The following is a 22,013-nucleotide window of genomic DNA, read 5'->3' on the forward strand; positions in this document are numbered from 1 at the left end:
GCTTTAAATTATTGCTTTAAATTTCATCACTGACTTTGATTTAATTCTTCCTGTTTTTCATTTTTGTATTGTGCTATTTCGATTCTGTTTGCCAATTTGTGGTTCACTCTGAGGATAGAAAGGTGGAGTATGACTAAATTAAAGTGCTCAAAGAGTGAGGCAAGTTGCCTTGTCAATTCTTATAGCTATAGTGCTCTGCGGGTCTTGCATAAAATGATTGACAAGAGGATGCTAAGAGATCAGTCACTTTGGGTACTGGTGAAAATTGAGAAGTAGTTTGGTGCTTACCATAGCAGCAAAGTTCTGACAATGAGAACAATATTTGGGGGAGGGGAGGGTTCAGCATAGTTTGTTCAGATGGCTTCTCATACTCCTATTTAATACTGCTAATACTTCACATTTATATATGGCACATTTCAAGAGTTCAAAATGCTATACATACATATTTTAGTAATTCTTAGAACAGCCTTGTGAGGTATTCCAGTGTTATTCCTACATAGCAGGTGAAAGACTGAGGCTGAGAGAAGACTGCTTGAGGCCTCCAAAGTTTCTAACTTCTTATTCCCACTCCTGTCACACTGCCTCAAATGCTAATTTGTCTGACACAGATTAACATTCAGTTTAGGGAGGGGAATGAAAAATGTGTGGATAACAGCAGAGGTTGTCTGCATTTGATCCAGGTGGACATGTCAGAAAGCTAATATGCACATACAAATTGGATCCAAATAATGCTGGTAGTTGAGTGGATGAAAAGACTTAACCTTTCTGTATCCATGGCATTTGCATCACGGACTGTTGAGTAGACAGAATAGTGTTAGATTCTAAGCAAAATGCTCTCAAAATTGGAAGTCTTAAATATGAGACAAGTTATACAACAGAATCAGGCTGATAGGCATTATCTGTATAGACTCCCTTGAGGACAAGTTGGATGAGGTCATATGAAAGGCATACATGGTGGCAGTTTGCCAGCTGAGGTTCTGTTCATTCCAATTAAATGTTTTGATTGAGGCACAGTCAGAAGAATTGCCTTTGTTTGCTTTTGGGCTCCTAAAATCTTGCAGTGCCCTTTTAGCTTTGTATTTCTGATGTTGCATCTGAACTGTCATGTTGAGGCATATTCCTCTAGTTAACCAGAAAGTAATTGATTATGCTGTTCTTTAGGGGTCAGGCTTTAATGTTAAAAACAGAAGCTGAAGTAGTCTTGGTCCTGAGGAGGTTGGGCATTTCATGTTTAAGGGTTCGGGTAGTCCTCTTCTGTCCAGGAAGCCTGACTTTGGGAATTTTTCCACAGTGGTGATACAGCTGTTTAAAAAGGCAGAACAGACTTTGAATTCTCAAAAGTCAACAAGAGCAGTGACTTCAGAGTGCTATAGCTCAAAGAACATAACACTATTTATATGTTTAAATGTTTGAACATAGTTCAGTTTTTGCAATGATGTGTCTCATCAAAAAAAAATCCTTACTCATCACTTATTTCAGGTCAGTAGTTCAAATATATAGTGGTATTCTCCTCTCCAATGAAAGTTATATTCTGAGAGGCTGGGGCTTGAGTTACCTCTTCCTGTTAGTACCTGGTGATTTTCTGCCTCTGCAGAAACAGGAAACCATTTTAAGTTGCAAGTGGAGCCGTTTTCTACAACCATAGCCTGGTTTTTCAGCTAAGTTCATGATTAAACCCTTTGTTCCATATTGTAATACTGTAGTTTGATTCATTCCATAACTAATATGGCATGGAAATTAGTTGAGAAGAATTTTGGTTGTATGTGCCAGTCAGTTACTTTCCTTTGAATGAAACTAGCATGCATGCTTGTCCTAAATGCATTGCAGAAATTCCAATGACTTTCAGCTGAATTTTTCATACTGTGAACTCTCCTCCAGAGGTTTTCAAGCAGAGGACTGGTTGGCCTTCTATTAGTAGTGGAGTTGGACTAGATTATGTCCCTTCTGTTTTTTGTTATTTAATGATCACAGACTAAATGATAGTGACTGTGGATGCTATAATGGTTTTACTAGGGCTGTGCATGTGCACAGTAGCTTAGAAAAATCATATTTTTTGTATGTGTACTGAATTCAGCATCCTGAGAACTCCAGCTTTTATGTTAAAAGAAATGTAGCATATATGCCTGTGAATGTAGGCTAGATATTTGCAGGTCATGTCTTTTGAAATCTTTGATGCATGAAATGTGTTTGTGGCTCATTTTGATTTCCAATCGTCAGTGGCCAGGGCTTCTGCATGCTGTATAGCTCTCTGCCTACTTCCAGGGCTAGCAAAAGTAGAATAAATTAGGCAAAATTAGCAAATGTGTTCAAATTTAATTTGTGTAATTTTTGCAAGTTGAAGAATATTTACTCTTGCATTACCTCTTTAAAGAGTGCATGAACTTGCTGGAGCTTTTGTTTTGTATTTAATTTATATCTGTAAAATCATTTTAATAGTGCACTGTCTGGGAGACAGAGGCTTTTGTTAGAGAGAAGTTACGTTACTTAAGTGCACTTGTTATATAGCACCTTTTAAGTATAAAATCGAGTTTTAGGAAAGCTTTGGATATCTTTGGAGGTGCCTGTCGGTGTTACTGAGGCAGTTCTTGGCATGTTTTGCACACACTGGAATTTAATTTCTGCTGCAATTGAATAAAAGTGTGTTCATATTTGGTAAGCCTCCTTGCACCTGTCTAATCTGCTTTGCAGCCTGGACATTAACAGAACTGCCTGTCATTCAGATAACAGTGTTGTCCTATGTAGTGAGTTTGCATTGCAGGAAGAGAAAAGTATGGTTCAGGAATGGGCTAAACTAAGGTAAACCTCAGTGCTCTCAACTTGAGAATGCAGTGGATGGAAATAAATTGTTGAAGGACTCGGGTTTCACATAGGTAAAACAACAACATAAGTTCTCATTTTAATGTGGCCCACTTTATTTAACATATTTGTTAGTGATATATAGATGTCCTAAGGGTTGGGCAGATTTTGTACATGTAAAATGTGAAGACAAAAGAACCAGGTCACAACTGAATCCTTACAACGGGCAACTAAATATGGTTGTGAGCCACAATGACTATGCTCTATCTGCATTAGGTGCAGTATGCATCTAAATACCAGCAGTTGGAAATCACAAGCGTGAAGCACTGGAGAGTGATCTTGTTTTCAGGTCCTGCTTACATGCTTCCCAGAGACATCTGGTTGGCCACTGCAAGAACAGGATGCTGGACTAGGTGCGTCTTTGGTCTGATCCAGCAGGCTTCCTCTTATGGAAGGTACCACTGTATATTCAAAATGCCTAGTCCATTGGTACACTTAAAGCTTCAGACCCATTGCAAGCACTCAGAATATGGCCTTCTTGTAAAGGGATTGTTCTACACCTTGTTTCACATTCCTGTCCAGTAGTCTTGAATAAAGGAAAATGTTATATCTCCATGGAGCATAAGGGGAAGAGATTTTCTTGCTGTCAGCAAAAGCCAGGGCAGTAAATCAATCTTCTTTCTCTCAGAGGACAAAGAGGCAGGCTAAGTTGCATCCTTGGTGGTCTGGCTGGAGCAGTGTTTATTAGTTAGACACATGTTATGTTTAGAAGCATTACCTTTCCCCATTATAACAAGCCAGACTTGCCTGCTGTTCTTAGAACTATTTGTTGCATTCTGATGGTTAACTTCAGCAAACAGAAGGTTGGCCTACTTACCATGACATGATGTGTCTAGATTATGTTAAACTGAAGGTTAACATTTTGATGATGTTTGGGATGGTGTGACAGAAGTGGGATTGCATCATTATCTGGTAGCTAAGGGAGAATCCTTTGAAGGTTATAGATAAGGACAAAGCTTAAGGTAGGATAGGGTTATGTGATTAAAAATTACATGTGGTTGAAGCTCGTAAATTACTAGGATCCATATAATAAATTACAGAATCCTATATACTGCTTTAAATAACAATATTTAATTAAAATGGATCTGCAGAGTGGTAGGGCCCACTTTGAGTGCTGTAATTCAAGTTAATGTTGCTACATGTCAGAGGTTGGAGGCTTTGTGAAATAAATCCAGAGCTGCCAAACCATGAGTGCTTAAAGGCAATGCTTATTTTTGCACTAGCTTTGCCTATTTTGGGTGTATATGTTCTTCTAACAGTGGCAAAAGCCACTCTGTATGCCCCTGCTTTGAAGCTTTTTGTGGAGAGGTTGTTATATTTATGCCAGACTTTTTTCTTTGCATGTAAACAATTTTGAAGTAACTAGGACTGTGTCTAAGAACTTAGCTTTTAATGTTTGTGTTCATCTGCATATTGCTGGTATATAAATAGAGAATTTGAAAATTGAAATTGTGACTGGATTATTTTCTGCTGGCTAGTTCATCAATCCTTTAATAGCCTCTCTTGTTAAAAACAAAACAAAACAAAAGCCCCACAGTCTTAGCTAAATTACATCCATGCTGAAAAATCTCCGTGCTATTTTACGTAGCTGAAACTGTGTCTGTTGGCACCTTAACAGATATATTGTTGCATAGAGACCACTTTGTCAGGTGCATGATTACAACATTTCTGACTCACTCTTGCAACATTTCTCGCTGCCTGATCCCAGACCCATATATATGTTCTGCCAACTGAAGATAACACATGAATTTGACAAAGTGGATTGTAATCTCCTCCTCTGTACTTTGCTAAATGAATTAATTTAGACTGGCCATCTTTCCTTTAAAAAATCTTATACAAAACATTCTAAAATTAAATGAAAAAATACAGAATTTATAATGTTTTAAAAACATTATCTATATATGAAGTATATGGTTCATTTTTTCAATAATCAATATATATAATCCATCTTGTCTTCTCCATCCATCTACCCCAGCCAATATTTTAAATTAGAAAAAAACTGATTTTGCACCTGCCATACAATATCATTAATAACTCCACATAACTAGAGTGCTGCATTTAGATGGGAGACAGTGGTTCAAATCTCTTGTTAAACCCCCAGGCTAGTTACCACTTTACCAATCTACCAATCTAACTTTCCTCAATGGCTGCTAAGAGGATATTGGTGGGGGAGGGGTATACCACCCTAGCTCTTTAGAGGAAGGAGGAATAAAAAATTAATACAATTTCATAATATTTGAAATTAATTTCTGAGTTGCTACTAAATGTGCTACTAATGTTCTACTAATATCTTACCAGTGCAGTTATCACTGATCTGTCCCTGTTTGCATTGTTTAGCGTCTTTCTGGAAATCTCTGTTCAGTGATCTGGATATAATGAATGTAGCTTCTAGCAGAGCATAGGAAATTTATAAAATGCTGCCCGATAGTTAAAAAGTTAACAGTTGCAGGTTTCAAAGTTTGTTTTTTATGATAAAATATATGTTCTGCTGAACAAAAGCACTTTGTATCTGATATCTTAGTGGTATTAATGGAACCAAATGCCTGGACCAGGGTCCACAATGCTATGCAGTGATTTCTCAGCAAGCATTGCTTAAGACATTTGTTAGATAATTCCTCACTAGTTTAGAGATTGCTAGGTGCCCTCTTTGGCCTGCCTTTGAGATGTCATATATTTGTTTTCAGTAAACCTGTTTTCAGTAATCTCTTCATTAGTAAAGGGGTGTTCTGCAGGTGGATAGTGGAAACCCAAATGAGTCCAAGGAGGTGGATGCTTGAGTCATGCAGTTCTATGCAGAAGGAAAACTGACTAACCACTGGGGGCTTTGCATTTCCTCTGCTTTAGAACCCCAACAGCAGAGAGGCTCCTCAACTGGAAGTTAAACTAAAGGGAGAGAAACAGAAACATTTTCTCCTGTAAAGATGGCTTGCAATAACAATATTTAAAAGCAAAACAAGTTGAACAAATATTAAAAGCTATTAGATAAAATTATATATTGGGGGAAAGCTGTAAAATCAAGAAAAAATTTGAAAGCATAAAAGTCTTTAAAGTCTGCTTAAAGGCCGATGGGCAAGTGTGCATAGATGGAGCTTTCCAAGGAGGGAATTTCACAGATGTAGGACCACAACTACAAATGTCCAGTCCCTAATTCACATAAACTAAATTGACAGAGAACAGGACATCTGGGGAGGTTTATATGGATGTAGGTCAGGGGATAACTAATGTGGTGCCCTCCAGATGTTGTTGGAGTTCCGTTCCCAGCAGCCTCAACCAGCATGACCAGTGTCCAGGGATGATGGGAATTACAATCCTTCATATAAGGTGGCCATAAGCTGTTCAGCACTTTAAAGGTTGGTACTAGCTCTGAAAATGAATGGCTGACCAGTGCAACATATTCAGAGTAGGTACATGATGTTAAAGTCACCTAGCTCTCACAGGCATCGTGGCAGCTGAAGTTTGCACCAGCAGGCTGTCTTTGAAAGACAGTCTTACAGTGTCTTGTCTGGATGTAACCAGAATGTGTACAACTGACCAGGTTCTTTCCCTACTTAGCTTACTTATAAATAGCCTTTATTTGCTTAATAATATTTATATCCTGCCTTTCTATTTAAAAACATTCAAGGTGGCCCACAGCACATTTTTTAAAATAGTGATACAATAAGACAAATAAGTTAAAATACAGGAGTACATCAGATAAATTTCCAAGAGTTTAATGAAGTGCATTCAATTCATCAGGCCAAAGGCCTGCTGGAAAAGGAAAGTCTTAAGAAATAGTGGTGGTGGAAGCATCGGAGGAGGGACAGTATGAGCCTTTTTTGGTAGAAGTCTGGACATAATCACAGAGAAGGTTTTCCTTCTGTTACTGCCTGCTACACGTCCACCATTGGAGCAGAGCCTTCCTGGAAAATGTGATGAGTGAGTAGGCTCATATGGGAGTGGGTGGTGCTTTGGTCTAAACCACTGAGCCTCTTGGGCTTGCTGCATGGAAGGTTGGCAGTTCGAATACGCACAATGTGGTGAGCTCCCATTGCTTGGTTCTAGCTTTTGCCAACCTAGCAGTTTGAAAGCATACTAGTGCAAGTAGATAAATAGGTAGTTCTGTGGTGGGAAGGTAAATGACATTTCCATGCGCTCTGCCTTCCGTTACGGTCCCATTGAGCCAGAACCTGGTTAGTCATGACCCGGAAAGCTGTCTGTGGACAAAAGCTGACTCCCTTGGCCTGAAGTGAGATGAGCGCTGCAACCCCATAGTCACCTTTGACTGGACTTAACCATCCAGGGGTTCTTTACCTCTTTTATGGGGGGAAACAGGGGTTGTTAGAAATTAAAAGGTGATAATCAACACTTTGAATTGAGCCAGATATAGACAAGAAGCCACTGAAATTGTTGTAAAATAAACAGTGTCATATGTTCTGGTAAGCACTTAAATTGCAGCTACCAAGTTAATCCTCTCCCCCTCAAAATACGCCATCTGATTTCTTATGCAAGATAGAAGCCTAGCAGTATATTTTAACAGCCTGCTATAGGGGGATCTTGCATATAATTTCTTTGGTACTTAAAACCATTGCAGGGACAGGGCAGCTGTCACTGCCTCTCCATGATATGTGACTGAAGTGGGTTTAACCAGAGTTGGCTGCATTGAGCCAGGAAATGTTGGGGTGAGGGAGAGACGAGATCTTTTCCCTGCTTTTTCAGGGAGTACACTGAATTCCCACATTCTTAATGGTTGAAGCATTGTATTCTAAGTGGTGTAGATTGAGAAATGGAGAAATAAGGGGTTGGAGGGACAGAGGAGAATGTTAATTTATGTAACCTGGTTTACTGCTCCAGGATTGAGGCTCTTCCACAGAATAGAAACAAACCTCCTGCTCAGCCAAGGATTAGATCTTGTTGGCTGATAAAAATAGAGCAGTTTATGATGTCAGTGTCAGTCTTTCTCATCTGGCTGGGTTTCCTGAGCAGATCTGAAACACAGCCCTTCGTGAATCAGTCTCTGTATATGTGGTTCATCCTTTGCCATCTTAAAAAATTGAAAAAAGGAGAAATGTGGCATCATTGCCATTGTTTGCACATTATTTTTAAGACAGCTTTGTAGAGGTGTCTACACTTCCTTTTCGGTCCTTGAATTAAGGGTGTTGTTGAAAGTGTTAATAAAAGGGTCAGTTTTCTCAGGATTAGAAATTACTCCTAAAAAACCTGAAGCCTGGATCTTAAAGTTGCTGAATATGTAGCCCTTGACTACAAAGGCCCACTCTTGCAACTACAGAGCTCTTCAAAGTCTCATTGTAGTTCAGTGAGAAGGTGGTCCAACTGAAGTGGATCTTAGTCAAGTGAAATGACTAATACATATAAAGAAATGATTCAATAACTTGGATATGGGGCAAAAAATTTCAGAAAGGTTTTATCAAATAAAGAGCTTAAGTTGATTTGGAAGGGCTGGGTTGTCAATCCTGTTTTGGATAGCAGTCAAGCTTAGAAACAAGCGTATCCAGCTACTGAAAAATCACCATTCCATTATAGCAAAAGACCCACATTCTTGAGGATAAATTAGGATTGCCTTTCTATTATTACTGTTAATAATATTAATATTATTGTAAATTGTGGTATTAAATGAGGAGGAAATCTAAGAAAGGTGTATATGTGCCGTAAATGAGACAGCAGTTTCAGATAGAAAAATAGAAGTTGGTTTCCACCTCTTGATAGTTCAGTTTGAATAATCTGTACAATTGTTTCCTTATGCACCCATTAATTGTTTTTTAGAGCACATTCATGCACACTTAGAAGTGCAGTTTTTTTATGTGGAGGACTTACCGTATTTTTCCCTCTATAAGACACACCAGACCACAAGACGCACCTAGTTTTTGGAGGAGGAAAACAAGAAAAAATAATTCTGAATCTCAGAAGCCAGAACAGCAAGAGGGATCATCCGCTGCACAGTGAAAGCAGCAATCCCTCTTGCTGTTCTGGTTTCTGTGATAGCTGCGCAGCCTGCATTCGCTCCATAAGACGCACACACATTCCCCCTTACTTTTTAGGAGGGAAAAAGTGAGTCTTATAGAGCAAAAAATACGGTACCTTCAATCCAGTAGGGTGTTTGTGTTACTGCAGTTTTTATGTTACAGAGGAATTTGGAATTCTGTACTAAAAACTTTGCGATTATTCAAATTTTGCTAGGAGGTAGTTTATATAACATGTGGAAATATTTCCATATTTATAGTTATCCAGGCATTTTGTGTTTGGTTTGCACAGCTTGTGGAGTTTTGAGTACATGTTTTTGACCAGTGACTGTGGAAAGGGAAAGGGAAACAAATCAGTCATTTCTGTGTTCGTATACATTCCCTTCAAATGCAAACCAATCGTGGAGGTGGGGGAGTGTAGAATCTTATACTTTAAATGCCAAAATTTTAGTCAAGTGTTTACAACATTTCTCAGGGTGGTTGGTCTAATGAAAAGATTTGGCTTTCCCCTACAGTGGTACCTCGGGTTACATACACTTCAGGTTACAGACTCCGCTAAGCCAGAAATATTACCTCGGGTTAAGAACTTTTCTTCAGGATGAGAACAGAAATTGTGCAGCGGCGGTGCAGCAGCAGTAGAAGGCCCCATTAGCTAAAGTGCTGCTTCAGGTTAAGAACAGTTTCAGGTTAAGAACGGACCTCCGGAACGAATTAAGTACGTAACCAGAGGTACCACTGTACTCTAAGTATAGCTTATAAGAAAGATGGGCAGATAGATTGTCTTCTGTTGTGACATGAAACTTCCTGAACACACCTTTGGTAAGAACTGTGGTGGTTTCCAGAAGTCAACTTAGATGGGCCTGAGTTGTAGTTGAAGTGGGGTAATCTATTTTTTTTCTCATATTCTAAGCAAGCTGTGAACTGACCTTGCATCCTCTTCTATGGACATGGAACTTCACAGCAGAGTAGTTCATACGTGTCTTGGTTATTATTGCTACACTGCAGCCTGCTCACCCCCTCCTCCATCATAACTAACTCTCAGAGAATTCTCAGGCTTCTTAAAAAAAAAAAAGACCAGAGATGGTTTTGGAAACAGGAAGCCACAATGAAAACGTGCCTTTAGCATAAAATGAGCTCCAAAGGCTCTGGCAGCCAGCACTTCAGCTGATTGAAGAGCCACGTTAACTTTGTTGAATGGAGCCCTTGTGTTCTCCCACTTAAAATTTTCAAATAGTGCAGTTGGTTCAAGAGGCAGATGGAGACTCCCCCCACCCCCTGAAATATAAAGTGCTTAGTTCCAGTTCAGTCTAAAGGAGTGAGAGACAAGTGGTGCGGCCACTGTGTGTTAACAGCTCTGTCCTGTCAGACATAGTTGCATAGCTGCTGCAGAGGTTATGTAGCATTTTCTTTATAAGAAGGTTTGTTTGTTTGTGCCTAGACTAGAGGCAAACATTCGAGCAAAGCAAGAGACAAAGTTGTGTTGTCTGAGTCATTTCACTGTAGGAATGCTGCCTTTTGTTATGCACAAGTGAAAGATCCTTAAAAGAGGTGGCTGCCCTCACTTCCATTGTTTCTCTTTCTTTTCTAAGGGCTGTTTTCTGGTCCCAGTGCTTTTGGATGCTCAGCTGCAATTCTTTGTGCTTCTCTTTCAGTGCTGCCTTCTTGTCCTTTTGATCTCCACATCCCAGTTTGTATTTTCTTCTGTCTTCTCCTTTCCTGCTCCCTATTTCCCCTTTTATTAAAGTAGGAGATAGTCAGCTCTAAGGTTGAACAACACGCAGGTTGAAAAGGCTTTGAAGCTGAATTGCATTATTTACTTATAGGTTCCCCCAATCTGCAGATTAAACAAAATGACATTTTACCCTCATGAAGGTAATAACACTATTTTTGCTTGAAAGTGCTTTCCCAGACCAGACAGTCAATTAAAAACTGATGCTGTGATTCACATAAAGTTCACTGAAATTGATACAGATGATGTGTTTGCTTAAAAATGCCTTTGTTTACATTCTATCAACCTAGCAGATTTTTTACTCCAAGAGAGTTTTCCTTGGAATCTAATTAATGTGGCTAGCTACAATATAATTGGTTTAATGCCTTGAAATTTTTCTGGTTGTATGGTAAAATTTAGGTTGTAGTTCTCCTATGAGCATTAATTTTATTAAAATTGTAATAGACAATGATGGTTAGTTAGCTTTTCATCTGGATTATTTTAATACCAATGCAAATAATTTCTGAAGAAATCAAGTGTGTGCAGTTATACTTTTCATGTTGGTGACACACTTTTTGGACATGCATCATTTCGCGACACAGTAATTCAGTTTTACTAGCAAACTGGAGGTTAAACAAACTCCTATCCAACCCTGGGAGGAGCGTGGGGAGCGTTCATGCGTCACACCTACACACTGCAGCTGACAAACTAACGTGTCACAACACAGTTTGGAAAGCTCTGGTTAAAGCAATAGTCAGAGGTGCCAGCGCTATATTTGTATTGCTGAAGCATCCATACTATACTACATTGTACCATGGTGGTTAGCTCTGTACAAAATTAGGAAATTGTGCTCCTGCTCTGAAGCTTTGAAAAATTTAATTGGTGAGTCAGATGGTCAGGAAATTAATAGACTGCAGTGGTGGCAAGGAACTTGTCATGATTTATAGATAATTAATGCTGAGTTAAGTGGTAGGGAAAGTACATAAGTCATTGTGGAGGTGTTGGAGGATGATTATGGGGAAGTAGTAGCAAAATTTCAGAAGGGAATGGATAATAGGGACTTGGGTATAGGAGATCTTCAGAGTACAGTGAGTGGTACCTTGGTTCTCAAACTTAATCTGTTACAGAAGTCTGTTCCAAAACCAAAGCATTCCAAACCAAGGTGCGCTTTCCCATAGAAAGTAATGCAAAACGGATTAATCTGTTCCAGACTTTTATAAACAACCCCTAAAACAGCAATTTAACATGAATTTTACTATCTTTGATTCATAACATTGATTCATAAAATGAAAGCAATAAACAATGTACTGTACTATAAAATAAATAAAATAGTATTGCAGATGATAAAAAATTAAAATTAAATTTTTTCCCCCTGCACTGGTGATAGACATTGTTTAGATGGGGGGCTTTTATCCATTTCTGCAGTCACACAATCAATCAATCAATCAATCAATCAGCAGCTGAACTGGGATCCACACAGTCACAAAAACAAATTAACTGAAAAAGCCTCAAAACAAAAAATGCAAAATAAATAGCAAAAACAAAAGCACCAAATATAAGCTTCAAATAACACCTTAGAACACTGCAATCAGAAACGGAAGGCTTGAATTACAATGGGGGTAGGGACTCAAATTAGCAGCGCAACGGGAAACACAGGGGGAAGCACGTTCGGCTTCTGAAAAAAAAAGTTCGAAAATCGGAACACCTACTTCTGGTTTTGCAGCATTCGGGTTCCAAGTTGTTCATGAACTAAGCTGTTCAAAAACTGAGGTACTACTGTATAATGCAAACGAACTTGTTGTGTTGAGATCGCAGCTTTGGTGGAAAGTTGTATTGACTACACTTCCAACTTTTCATCTGTGCAATGTCTACACATCATTTCAAAGCAACTGGCACGGAATCTGGCTTATAAGAACCTGCTTCAGAACTCTAAACCACCACCACCCAGGGTCAGCACTGTGTAGACTTGATTTCTACGTGCAGAATGACTTAATTTTGACTGTAGTTATTTCTTTGCCTAGCTGTGTGTACATACACATTGGAAGGTCAGCAGTTTGAATCCGCGTGACATGGTGAGCTCCTGTTGCTCTGTCCCAGCTTCTGCCAACCTAGCAGTTCGAAAGCACACCAGTGCAAGTAGTTAATTAGGTCCCGCTGCGGCGGGAAGGTAAACGACATTTCCGTGCGCTCTGGCTTCTGTCACGGTGTTATGTTATGCCAGAAGCTGCTCACATGACCCGGAAAGCTGTCTGTGGACAAACACCGGCTCCCTCAGCCTGAAATCAAGATGAGTGCTGAACCTTTAGTCGCCTTTGAGTGGACTTAAACATCCAGGGGTCCTTTACCTTTTTTTAACCCTCTTACATACACACAACGTATGCAATACTTGCTCTCCTCTGTTTTGGCCTTGGTTTGCATCAGCATGTCTGTTCTAACTAAATTTGGTATATATGTGCGTCTGTGTGAAACTACTTTATTTAAAGAAGGTAGCATAAAGAAGGTAGAAGCATATTTCACAAAATCGGTTAACCCAGGTTTTTTTGGTTGAATGTATGTTTGGGGTATACCAGGGAACACCTCAGGTCTGGTATTCATTTTGGGGACTTGGAAATTTAAAAATAAGTACAATGTTTGTTATAGTTTTTAATTTGTTTCTTCAGTGCCTTGTTTCGCCTGAAGTTCAGGTGACTGCAGCTTAATGCTACATGATTGGCTTGATTTTTGTCCTACCTGATGCCTCTTCTTCAATAGAATGTTTATGGCAAAATTTTGTGGTGAACAAAGGCCCCCCCCAACTCCTTACTGACATTTACTTGTTGGTGTTTGTGTTGCATTTTTAAAAAGTCTTCATTGAAGAATGAGTGGGCAAATTGCAGCATGAACTACCATGACAGTTTTTAAAGGGTTTCTACCATAGCTGCAAGCCAATAGCTTTTAGTGCTCCAGTGATTTCTGATGTGTAATAGTTTCCAGACCATTTAATTATTTTCTCTTCAATTCCTGCTTGCATCCTCTTAGAAACACCTTTAAAAATCCTCTCCAGAATGTTTGTGTGGTTGGACTTGCATTCAGGTTCTGACTTCTCCCAATTATGATTATTGCCCAAGTCTCAGTAGAGAAGAAATACTTCCATGCATCTGGTTACAACATCACTCTTCTTTAGGTTAGTCAGAGCAGAAATGAAAGCTCTGCAGGACACCGAAATTAGCTAGACAGGGTATTTCCTATGTTTGTCATTTATATGCTATATGCAGCTGTCTAAGAGTACAGTCTTTATGCACAAATTCTAGTACAAGCCTCCTTTTCTTCTTCCAAAGAAGCTGATTTGCATCAAAAACTAGCAAAGCAGCTTGATTGAGAATGAAAGAAAAGAGAAACATAATTCAACATGTAATCTTAGTTTATCCTAGGATATTGCATTTTGAGTCATTAGGTATTGCATAATATTTACCAAAAGAACAGCTCTGCTGGTCTATAGTAGGAAAAAGGTGAATAGTTATATGGGTATCAAGTGAGCAGTTCCTTGGCAGAAGCCACTTCATGGTTTTTGGGACAGTCCCTCTGCTACGAGAAGAGGCTTTTCCCAAATAGCAATGGGGAGCCAGGCTTTGAAGTAAACCCCAGTGTCAGCTTTGTCCTTTCTTTTAGTTTGACAGTACTGTTGATGACCATTACAACATTGGCTGTGTTGCTAACATCACATACATCAGTTCATCCTTGAATGTCATGTATGTCATCCATCAGTAATGGTCCTCCCAAGTTGTTAATTTGGCTTATCCTCCAGCTTCCTCTGTGTGCATTATGTTCACACTTCAGCCTTAGTCCACTTCTGCAGCGAATGGTGCATTTAATCAGTCTCTGAGGTGCCACAGCACTTTATTTATTTTTCTTTAATTTAGAATACTTTTAACCTGCTTTCCAACTGTATAATCAATCAAAATATACAACCATGAGAAATAATTTCAAACAGCCATGGCAAGCAGTAAATTACATCTTTAGCTGGTCTGTTCATCAGTTGAAAGATAATCAGAGAGTTGGAAGGAAACTCGAAAGTTATCTAGTTCAACCCCCCTGAATAGAAAAGTTTTCGAGGCCAGCGTAAACTAATCAGACTTCAGGATCTGATTAATTTCTTACGGGAGATGGTGGCACAATCATGATGCAGCAGAAAATGCAATATTGGCCATTCCTACTATTACAAAAGTAGGAACTTGCAGCAATTTGTTGCTACTAGATTTCAGTGCACAGGAGAGTGTATTAGGGAATCGTGCTACAAGTGTCCTGGACCCAGTACAGTTCATAGAAACTGGAAGCTACCCCTTCTCCAGAATAGAACTGCCCATTTATTAAGACCTACTGGGGAGACTGAATTTGCTGTACCATCTTTAGTTGAGGCCTACTGTGTAGCAGTGGGGAACTGAGTGTCTTCTATTTTAGAGCACTCTCTCCTCTGTGATAAGGCTGACACCTACTCTTAAGTTTTAGATACCTGCTGAAGACCTGGTTACTGGCTCAGGCTTTTAATGGAAACACTTCTCAGCCTTTTGGCTAAGATCAAGTGTAGAAATTGCTATGCAATAAAAGAGCAGGCAAGAGATTTATTTATTTAGACAGTGTAGGTTTGGGTGTGGGGAGCAAGACCTCCCAAACTCCTAGAGTCAATGAAGGGTTACAATCTGAGCAAACACATAAATTTCTGAATTTAGCAAGGACTGGGAATACACCAGCTAGTTTCCTCATGAGGCCAGCCTGGTGATGGCTCACTGAGGATGGGTCATTGAAGAAACAATGGTGCTGATGGCCAGCCATAAGCCCCTCAGTAGAAGCCATCGACCAGGCAAGAGGCTCTGGCAGGAGGCACTGAGGAAGAAATTGCTGGGATTACAGTGGGCAATGGTGCTACCGAATGGGGGAGTTGCATTTTGTAAGGGTTTTCAGGAATAACTAAGGGACCAGAAGGACATGCGGGGCTGGCCGAAAGGGGCTACACAGATACCGGGGGAGCATGGATGGCTTCTGTTCTGAACCCAAACTTGCTCAAGAAACTCTTGGCATGTAATGTTCTGCAGCCCTTCCTCAAAACTCAGATGTAAATATGTACCGTAGTGGCCCGAATATAAGCAGCATCTGCAAATAAGCCACACCTTTAAAATTCAAGCAGGGAGGGGAGAAAAAAAGGCAATACCCGAATATAAATTGCTCCCTTAAAATTCTGCAGGCACAATGTTCCGTTTTACCGTATGTCTGTTTCAGCAGTGATATCATAAAAGCCAATTTTTGTAAGGTCGTGAATTTAAACCGCCCTTTAACTTTCCAAAGTTGGAATTTTGGAAAAAGCGTGGCTTATATTTGGGCCAATACAGTATAAATAAACCATATTTCTTAAAGAAACAGCAGGCTCTGCTGTGCCAAGACCCCTGGAATCTTCCCATCCAAGCTTGTATTTTCTGCTGTCTTCTCCTTTCCTGTTTCCCCTTTCATTAAGGTAGGAGGTAGAGCAGATCTTAGGCTGTTCCACAGTTACTGGTCAAAAATACTTTGTCTCCCTAAGGCAGGCATGTCCAAAGTCCATTTTGGGGGCCTAATCCGGCCCCTGTGGCAATTTATTTCCTGGGGTAAAATCCTAAAAAGCTCAGCAACTTTGGGGTATCCCAACAAATGTTTTGCAGTATCCCAACAACAGGTTATGGGTCCAGAACGGAAATATCCTAACAAAAATAATAAAAAAGCTCAGCAACTTTGGGGTAAAAATAATAAAAAAGCTCAACAACTTCAATCCAAAAAAAGGCCAACAACTTTGGTTGGCCCTTTGGTCAGCCCTCACAGCCCTTCACTTCATCAAATCTGGCCCTCTTTGAAAAAAGTTTGGACACCACTGCTCTAAGGTCTCTCTCTCTGACCCTCTGGCAAACCTATAACAATACTTTAGAAGCAACTTGAATTTGACGTGCCAACAGACTGGCAGACTGTGAAGCTCATGGGAAATTGGTGGTTTTTTTGTTTTTTTGTTTTAAATCAGCACTAATAATCACCCTAATTGCTGTATTTTGTACAAGCTGAAATTTCTGAATTGTTTTCAAGGGTGATCCCACGCCAAGTGCATTGCAATAGTATTAGCACCAGGACATATAGCATAGTGGCTAAATTACTGTCTTCCCAAAAGAGACATAGCTGACATATAATCTATCATACTTGATAGGACAGTACCTAAACCTGAGAATTCTGGATGAGTCTTAGATCTAGCAGCATTCCCAATATACATACTTGTTTTTTTCCTATGGCAGTACATCTAGAACCAGCATTTCTATAATATTTTATTGTCATTGTGTCCCATGACCTTTTCCACATTTTCTGAACATAGCATCAGTTTATTTATCCTCCTTCAGTCTATTATCACCTGCAAATGGTTATTCCTTTCCACATAAGGAAATGAAAAAGAATTGGGAGGTACAGCCCACTCCAAAACTCCAGACCTCCCTAGTAGTTTCACATGGAGATTTAAAAGCATAGTGACCAGAACAGAGCCCTGTGGAAGTCCACAGCGAAGAGCAGCAGTCCACAGCACCACCTTCTTCGAAAACCTATTGTGAGCAGAACAATCTGTGTACATCACTACGTTTTGGGCCAAATCATCTCCTGCACCAACACATTTGGAATACAGATACCCTGAAATCCTGTCCAGTCCAGTACTTCATTTGGGTGCAAGTAATGCTCAAGCATGTAGCCCCTATACCATTTTTAAAAAAATACATACAAATGAATGACGAACAAAATAATCTTTGAGCAATCACAAATGATACTGTCACTGCCATACCATTAGTAGACTGTCCTCTATGAGACTTCTAGCATAATTTCTAGCTCAATACAGGCAACTCCCCATTTGTGTGTGCTCTGTTTGCATGTGACCGAGATTTGTGCAGTGCTGGGAACCCAGAAATGGATCCTGGAAATGAGGAGCACCCTGGAGAGTCCTTCTGGCTCATGAGGAGACCTTCCTTAGAGCCCAAAGAGGACATCCTCTTCGGAGAGTCTCCATGCTAGGCTGAGGGGCTTTCCCAGCTGACACCCAGGGAAACAGTGACTGCTTGGTGTGCTGTCCCACACATCAGCTGTTTGGTGGGGAAGCTGACTCACCAGAATACTCCCCATTTTACACAATTTTGTTTATGCGCACAGGGGGTTGGAATATAACTCTTGTGTAAATGCAGAATCACCTGTACATGTTTTAGGGCAAGTCATTCTCATGTATGCTATCCCACACCAATAACTGTCATTGTACACAGCATGAATAAGGAACTGGGATGTGCAGCAACCAATAAGATTTGAGCTACCCAAAAATGCCACTGCTGCATCACCAGAAGACTATCTCCTACAAAACTCCTTAGCATTGTGTTAGGCTTAACAGTAATTCTTTTGGAATGTATTTCTACAACTGCAGGGCCATCACCAAGAAAGCCCTTTCTCTTGTACCTGCCAACGTGATTGATCTTACTGGTGAGCATGCAAGTAGAACTTGCAGTCTTGAGCTTAATAAATGGGTCAGAGTGAAGATGGTTCTTCAGGTAGGCTGGCCACAGATTGTTTAAGGTTTTAAAGATTACTGCTATTAACTTTAACTGGGCCAGGAAGTTCATTGGCATTTTGCACAATTGGTGCAAAAATGGTGTTGTGCTTGGACTTCAAATATTTAGGCAGTTGCATACTGAACCATACTGAAATTTCCGAATCTTGTACATTTTCCAGAATAAACCACAGTCCATTAAGACTCTTGAAATGGTCTTTTGTTGCAAACTGAGACTGGTTGGGCATCTTGAGTGTAGTCAGCACTTATTGCTGCCACTTACTACCAAAAGGAAGACTTTAACAGGAATGGTTAGAGGTCCAGCGCAATTCATATTAAAATTATTAGAAGGCAATTTTGAAAGGCCAATTAATCAGAAAAATCTAATTCTACTGCACTGGCAAAGTAATAGAATAGGATTATAGGCTTATCCTTCCAGAAAGAGATAAAAATTCATAAAGATTTTGTGTTATGAAGTATTCATGTTAAAATAGCAAGAAATAGAATGCTGCAAAGATAATCAAAAAGAAAAAAATGAGAACAGGAGCATGTACTCTCAAAATGTAAAACCTGTATAGGTAGTAAAGAAACAGACATCATATTAGTAAAATGTTGGGATGGGAGGATTGAGATTATTTAGCTTCAGTTGGTGTTTAGTTCATGCCATTTTAATTTTCAGAGGAGCAGCATCTTTCAGGAAGGAAACTGGGAGCAAGAACAAATGTTTTTAATTGCCTTTATTACTCACTCCTAGAAAGAACTGTTCAGTTGTTTGGAGTGTGTGCTTATCAAAAGTGAAGTGGAAAGAAGCCAGTATTCTATAAATTTGCATTGCATCTAGCCAACATTAATATTTTTTGTTGTTGCAATGAAACACAGGATCATCTGCATAGAAGTGCAGCTTATGGGGAAAATGTATAAAGAATATTTATTTCAAAAGATTATAACCTTGCTTTTCTTTCCCATGGGATTTATACTCTGCTCCACGCAGGATACACAAGTATATTCGGCTAGTGAGTTCCTCTTCCTCCTTGCACTTTATTAATTCCAGCAGATTTTTAGTTCATACAAAGGGCAGCTGTAAAGAACAGCACGCTCACAGTTCCCTATCACGTGCTTCAAACAGCCAAACTGTTATCTACAGAAAGGGGGCGACGGCAAAGTGACAGTTCAGTTCACCAGTCTTATTTTTAACTGTACAAGGTTTTTCTTCTCTATATATTTTAGTTTGCTCGTCCACTCTTCAAGCCACTAGCCACCTGTCTCCTTTTCAGCAGAGAGCACAAGGCACTCCTTTTTACTCAGCGATACCTGCTCTGAATGCAGCTCATGTAGCAAAGCAATGTCAATGTGAGAGAGGCAGCACGCACCATTCTGCAGCCAGAGGAAGATGAATTAAAAGGAAGCCAGGGCAATATGAAAGGGCACAGATGTGAGCATCTTCCTTGCAGGGGACCACACAGTTCACTTGCTAGCTTGTAAATGCCAGAGGAAGGGGTTATTTCCCTCCCTTCTCTCCCCCCCCCACACTTATTGATATGGAACATGTAGAAGCATGTAGTGCTCAGTGTGCAATACACAAAGAACTATTAGTAGCAGCCTGTCAGTGTTTGAGGTTCCTAGCTTGACTTGCATCAGTCTGCTGACTGAATGAGCTTCACACATGAATTGATGAAGTAAAGAGGAGAAATGATGACACCAGCAAGCTCCAAGGCACTAGAATTCAATGAGTGACTTTACTCTCAGTAGGGCTTGGTTCACCTATCAGGGGATACCATCTCCCATTGAAGAGAGATACCAATGTATAAGTTTGAGGTGCAGGAGTAGACTATAGTCCAATCTTTTCAGGTCCTTGGGATGTATTTTCACTGTATGAATGCAACACAGTGCCAAGAATTTAAATTTGTGTTCCAGCTGGATTGCTGGTATTGGCATAAACGGGAAGCGGGTGGCACTGTGTCTAAACCACTGAGCCTCTTGGGCTTGCTGATTGGAAGGTCAGTGGTTCAAATTCATGTGACAGGGTGAGCTCCCGTTGCTCTGCTCTGCCAATCTTGCAGTTCAAAAGCACACCAGTGCAAGTAGATAAATAGGTATCGCTGCAGCGGGAAGATAAACGGTGTTTCCATGCTCTCTGGCTTCTGTCATGGTGTCCCATTGTTCCAGAAACATTTTAGTTGTGCTGGTCACATGACCTGGAAAGCTGTCTGTGGACAAATGCCAGCTCCCTTGGCCTGAAGCAAGATGAGTGCCACACCCCATAGTCGCCTTTGACTGCACTTAACTGTCCAGGGGTCCTTTACCTTTTACCTTTTTTTATTGGCATAAATATCAGTCTGCCATTGCTGCCTAGGGCAAAACAGTTGCCATTTTCTGTCAGTAGAAGAAATGTACATAGTAAGGAGAGAATGAGCAAGAGAGTTTAAATCATGGATTCAGAATCTGGTGTGCCTGATGGTAGATTACAGTTCCCATCATCTCTGACCATTGACTATGCTGGCTAGGGCTAATGGGAATTGGAGTCAACAACATCTGGAGGGCTCCAGGTTGCTTATCACTGATCTAAATGGAGTGCAAATATTAAAGTAAATGTACACTAATAAATAATGCAACATTTAACATCAAAAGAGTTTCACATACATCTAGCCTAGTTGTTTTACATGCTGTGCTGTTCCAAACCTATAAAGTTACCAGTTGTTTATTGAAAGCTTCAAGTAGGAGTAGTGAAAATCCCTGCATTGCTGCATGGAAATGTCATTTGGAATATATTCTAGGGAATGGAGACCCCAGATTGCTGCAGTCACAGTTTAATGTACTGTTCACTTCAGAAATGACACGTGTAAGAAGTATTCTTGCCTTGCAAATAAGCTTACTGTTAGTTTGGATTGTTTATATGGCTGTGAAAAGCATTTTTTGTTTTTTTAAAGCAATGACCAACTGTACAAATGTAAGTTAAAAGGCTTAGATGATAGACTACAGTTGCAAACAAACATAATAAGAGCAGATGAAGTTGTGACACAATGTAAAAACCAAAATGCACTAAATCCCTTTTGCAAAAAGCATTTCCTCTGCCAGTCTGGAGTACAAAGGAATGCAAATGTAACACAATGAACACAGTTGAATGCACAACATCAGTGATGCATGTCAAAGTGCAAATACAGCTCATAGTTTGAAATGGTGGAACAAAAGTTGTGGTTGAGCAGCCTGCAAATTGAAAGAGGGCCTATGCACTATTGATGGGAAGGGAAGTTTGGAGGGCTGGAGATTGTGGGTCAGGGAGCCAAACAGATACATGGGTTATACAGAGTTGATAAGTCTCATTCCAGACTCTTAACAAGAATGCTGCGAAAACGTTTGTCAGTTTTTGCTTCTCAGTCATGAAACAGAAGCTATGTAGGAAAGTTGAGGTTGTTATATTTCATATACTGTATAGCTTTGAACTAAACAGTCAGTCTCAATGAAGGCTTCCAAGTCCTCCTCCTCTTCTATGGCAATCACTCATAGCCGAGTAAGATTGTCTTCCATGAACACGGTCTTAGCGGTGTGTACAAAGCTGAAAGTGAATGAACTGCCGCTAAAACCTTATGTTCATTTTTCACATGGCCTAGTCCTCATCTGAAGACTGCAAAAACAAAGCCATGCTTCCCCTGCTCACCTCTTAAGAGCAGGGGTCAGCAAGGTTTACTTCGCCTGGGCCGGTTCACTCCAGCGGAGATCCCTCTGTGGGCCGGAACGTGTGTGTGCGTGCGTGACTGCGATTTCCAGTATCTGTGTGCGCAGACATGATTTCCGGTATCTGCGCAGATGTGATTTTCGGCACCTGAGCATGCACAGATGCAGACGTGATTTCTGGCAATGCGGAAGCGTAATTTCCGGCACTGTGCTGGTTTAGCGCAGCGTGCAGGGACTCGCCGAGTAGGCGGCTCGGTTC

At 40.1% G+C, this 22,013-nt stretch overlaps 1 protein-coding gene across 4 annotated transcripts in view; it reads left to right on the forward strand.

Moving 5' to 3' along the window:
* ANKRD11 (ankyrin repeat domain containing 11) overlaps window positions 1-22,013 on the forward strand; it is a 193,178-nt gene that overhangs the window by 46,733 nt on the left and 124,432 nt on the right. The gene's annotated exons all lie outside the window — the stretch shown is intronic.

This window comes from Podarcis filfolensis, assembly GCF_964270895.1.
Source record: "Podarcis filfolensis genome assembly, chromosome: 8".
Lineage (NCBI taxonomy): Eukaryota > Metazoa > Chordata > Lepidosauria > Squamata > Lacertidae > Podarcis > Podarcis filfolensis.